The sequence below is a fragment of the Macaca mulatta genome, chromosome X (assembly GCF_049350105.2).
Source record: "Macaca mulatta isolate MMU2019108-1 chromosome X, T2T-MMU8v2.0, whole genome shotgun sequence".
NCBI lineage: Eukaryota > Metazoa > Chordata > Mammalia > Primates > Cercopithecidae > Macaca > Macaca mulatta.
The window spans coordinates 150,065,905-150,070,792 of NC_133426.1; the positions used below are offsets into that span (position 1 = coordinate 150,065,905).

General features: G+C 38.1%; 1 pseudogene; it reads left to right on the forward strand.

The window, feature by feature from the left end:
• The first annotated feature begins 3,691 nt into the window (after positions 1-3,691).
• On the forward strand, positions 3,692-4,618 carry LOC698768 (small ribosomal subunit protein uS2 pseudogene; annotated as a pseudogene).
• Positions 4,619-4,888: the final 270 nt, after the last annotated feature.

The window sequence follows — 4,888 nt, forward strand, 5'->3', positions numbered from 1 at the left end:
GAAGGAAAATAGAGGGTGATTATGAATTTTCTAGAAAGCCAGGTGAGAGATTTTGTCATTTTTTGTATTGTGTTCACAGTTGGCACTCATCTAGTGTTATATGACTATGCGAAATAATGCATTATTGTGAAGGTAGAAGTATTAATATATTTTACAGCTTCTAAGATATAGATCAAATAACATGGTTAAGTTTATAAAAGATATGCATTGCCTGTTTAATCCAGGAATAGCAATATTTAGATTCTCTCTCATGTGTTTCACAATTAATTTAGTTACAATTTAAATCGTGCATATCTATGCTTAAGTTATTATATCTTTTGTAAGCAGCTATACATAATGCCCTTGTTAGGAATGCCTAACATACTAAGGTAAAGTGAGATTGCCAAAGGGTAATCCAAATGATAAAAAATAGAGCTATACATCCAGGAAAAAGATCTAATTTTTATTTTATCCCTTTAGTAGTTTTATGTTTTCTCACTATACACCAACAGACCTAAACTAGGTTCTCAGTTAAGTATTTGTATTAGTGCGTTTTCACACTGCTATGAAAATACTACCTGAGACTGGGTAATTTATAAACAAAGGAGGTTTAATTGACTCACTGTTCTGCATGGCTGGCAAGGCCTGGGAAACTTACAATCATGACAGAAGGAGAAGCAGGCACCTTTTTCACAAGGTGACAGGAGAGCAGGTGAGAAAGTTTAAGTGCCAGACGCAACTCTAACTGGTGCCCTATCACGCTGTTGCCAAACTGGTATCCTGGATGCAAGACAAAGTCCTCCCCACTTGTTTCTCTCCTCAAGCAGAAGGAAGGGATCTTCTTTGGGTCTGGGAGTTGTGTAGGTTACGGAAGAGGTGATGTAAGCACTCTGTTGGCTGTCCCAGCTGGTGTCTGAGTAGGTTTCCCCCCCACTCCACCCAATTCACCGTCTCTGGGCCTAGTTCAGCACTAGGACTCACCTAAGTGTTACAGTTTTTATGGCCTACACTCACTTTTAAGTTCATTTATAGACACAGATCACTGAAGTCCTCAGTGGTGAGGTTTGCAGACACTCAAGTGTGGCCTGCTGGGATAGAAGATTCTCCTCTGGCTAGGGCTGGTTTAAATGCTACCTCTGTGGGCTGGTGTCAGCTGAGCTTGGTCCTCTTTTTCTTTCTGCTTTACCAGGACAGCACTGAGTTCAGTGCCTAACTGCTGCTGTATTCTCCCTCCCTCAATGCCCAGAGACACTCTCTGCACCAGGTCATCGCATCTGGGGTGTGGGGGAGGGGCGTTGTTGGCAATTCAGTATTGTTTTTTCTCTCTTCAGTACCTCTGTCAGCAATACGAGAATAAAACCAGGTACTATGAGGGCTCACCTAATTTTTGGTTCTTCTAATGATTTGCTTTTTTCTGTGTAGATAGTTGTTAAATTGGTATCCTTCTGTTGGGGATTATTGCTGGAGCCTTCTGTTCTGCCATCTTGCTTAGCCTCTCCGTATTTTCTGTATCCATTTATCTTTATTGAACATCTCGGTTGATTACATTTCCTGACTACTGGAAATAATGCCATAATAAAGACGAGAGCACAGATATCTCTTTGACATATGAATTGTATTTCCTTTTGATATACATCAAATAGTATAATTTCTGGATCATATGTTAGTTCCATTTTTTATTCTTTGAGGAACCTCCATACAGTTTCCAATTATGGCTGTACTTATGTATACCCCCACCAACAGTGTATGTGTTCTCCTTCACATCCTTGCCAGCATTTTTGATGTTTTATCTTCTTCTCAATAGGTATTCTAATGGGAGTAAGCTGATATTCTATTGTTGTTTTGATTGTAATTTCTCTGACAATTAGTGATATTGAACATTTTTTCATATACCTCTTAGCCACTTGTATGCTTTCTTTTGAGAAATTTCTAGTCAGGTATTTTGCACATTTAAAAATCAGCTTATTTTACTTTTGCTATTGATTTGCTTGAGTTCCTAATATATTGTAGTAATTAACTTCATGTCAGGTGCATAGTTTTTGATGTTGTTTTGATTCTTGTCCCCACCCAAATCTCATATCAAATTGTAATCCTCATTATTGAAGGAGGGGCGTGGTGGAAGGTGATTGGATCATGGGATCGGATTTTCAACTTGCTGTTCTCATGATACTGAGTGAGTTCTCACGAGATCTGGTTGTTTAAAAGTGTGTAGCATCTCCTGTTTCACTGTCTTCCTCCTGCTTGGACCATGTAAGACATGCTTGCTTCCCCTTTGCCTACTGCCATGATTGAAAGTTTCCTGAGGTCTCCCCATTCATGCTTGCTAAATAGCCTGTGGAACCATGAGCCAATTAAACCTCTTTCCTTTGTAAATTACCAAATCTCAGATATTTCTTTATAGCGGTGTGAGAATGGGCTATTAACTATTACAGTTTTCAAATATTTATTCCATTATATAGTGTGTCTCTTTACCCTGTTGATTGTTTTATTATTGGTTTCTTTGCTGTGGAGAAGCATTTTAGTTTGATATAATCCTATTTGTCTATTTTTGCTTTTGTTTTCTGTGCTTTTGAAGTCTTATCCAAAAAACCTTGTGTTTATTCCAATGTCCTAAACTATTTTGTCCATGTGGTCTTCTAGTAATTTTATCATATGGGGTCTTACATATAAGCATTTGATCCATTTTTAGATCGTTTTTTATATGGTGAGAGATACAAGGCTAGTTTCATTTTTCTGCAAGTTGATATCCATTTTTCCCAACACCAGTTATTGAAGAAACTATCCTTTCACCAATGTGTGTTCTTGGATCCTTTGTTTAAAATCAGTTGACTATAAGTCTATGGATTGATTTCGCTATTCTTTAATTTGTTTCATTAGGCAAGATGCATATTTATATGCCACTACCATGCTGTGTTGTTTACAATAGCTTTGCAATATATTTTGAAGTCAGGTAGTGTGATGTCTCCAGCTTTGCTCTTTTTTGTTCAGTATTTCTTTGGCAATTCAGGGTCTTTATGGTTTAATATAAAATTTAAGTTTGTTTTTTCTGTTTCTGTGAAGAATATCATAAGCATTTTGACAGATTCCATTGAGTCTATGGATTACTTTGGTAATATTGATGTTTTAGCAATGTTAATTATTCACATCCATGAACACAGGATGTGTTTCCATTTATTTGTGTCCTTATAATTTATTTCATGAATATTTTATAGCACTAATTGCATAAATCTCCCCCTTTTGATTAAATTTATTCCTAATTTTATTTTATTTAGTTATTGTACATTGGATTGCTGTTCTTCAGATAGTTTGCTGCTTGAATATAGAAATATTATGATTTTTAATGTTGATTTTGCATCTTGAAACTTCAATGCATTTTTTAAATTCTAACAGTGTTTCTATGAAGTTTTTATTTTTTAAAAATACATCATGTTTCTGTAAACAGAAAAAATTTGACTTTCTTTTTTTCCAATTTGGATGCCTTTTATTTACTTCTCTTTCTTAATTGATCTGCCTAAGACTTACAGTACTAATTTGAGTAAAAGTGGTGAAAGTGAACATTCTTCTGTTATTTCAGATATTACAGGAATAACGGTCAACATTTTTCCATTTAGTATGTTATCTGTGGTTTTGCCATACATAGCTTTTATTGTGCTGAAACACATTCTTTCTATACTAAATTTGTTGAGAATTTTTATTATAAAAGGATGTCTCCCTTTCCGCGCTACCTACAGAGGGGTCCATACGGCATTGTTCTGGATTCCCGTTGTAACTTAAAGGGAAATTTTCACAATGTTCGGAGCCCTTGATGTCCTGCAAATGAAGAAGGAGGATGTCCTTAAGTTCCTTGCAGCAGGAACCCACTTAGGTGGCACCAATCTTGACTTCCAGATGGAACAGTACATCTGTAAAAGGAAAAGTGATGGCATCTACATCATAAATCTGAAGAGGACCTGGGAGAAGCCAGGAATACTGGCCAGAGCGCCCTGCTGCCACTGGAGCCACTCCAATTGCTGGCCGCTTCACTCCTGAAACCTTCACTAACCAGATCCTGGCAGCCTTCCAGGAGCCACGGCTTCTTGTGTTTACTGACCCCAGGGCTGACCACCAGCCTCTCACAGAGGTATCTTATGTTAACCTACCTACCATTGCTCTGTGTAACACAGATTCTCCTCTGCGCTATGTGGACATTGCCATCCCATGCAACAACAAGGGAGCTCTCTCAGTGGGTTTGATGTGGTGGATGCTGGCTCGGGAAGTTCTGTGCATGCGTTGCACCATTTCCCGTGAACACCCGTGGGAGGTCATGCCTGATCTCTACTTCTACAGAGATCCTGAAGAGATTGAAAAAGAAGAGCAGGCTGCTGCTGAAAAGGCAGTGACCAAGGAGGAATTTCAGGGTGAATGGACTGCTCCAACTCCTGAGTTCACTGCTACTCAGCCTGAGGTTGCAGACTGGTCTGAAGGTGTGCAGGTGCCCTCTGTGCCTATTCAGCAGTTCCCTACTGAAGACTGGAGTGCTCAGCCTGCCACGGAAGACTGGTCTGCAGCTCCCACTGCTCAGGCCACTGAATGGGTAGGAGCAACCACTGAATGGTCTTAAGCTGTTCTTGCATGGGCTCTTAAGCAACATGGAAAAATGGTTGATTGAAAATAAACATCAGTTTAAAAAAAAAAAAAGGATGTCTTTTTTTTTTTTTTTTTCCAAACACTTCTGCATTTATTGAAGTGGTCACATACTTTTGTCTTTCATTCTTTTAATGTGGTTTATTATATTTATTCATTTGTATACATTGTACCATCCTTGCAACCCTGGGATGAATGTCACTTGATCATCATGAATAACCTTTTTAGTGTAATGTTGAATTTGGTTTGCTAGTGCTTTTTGAGGATTTTTGCATCTATGTTCATC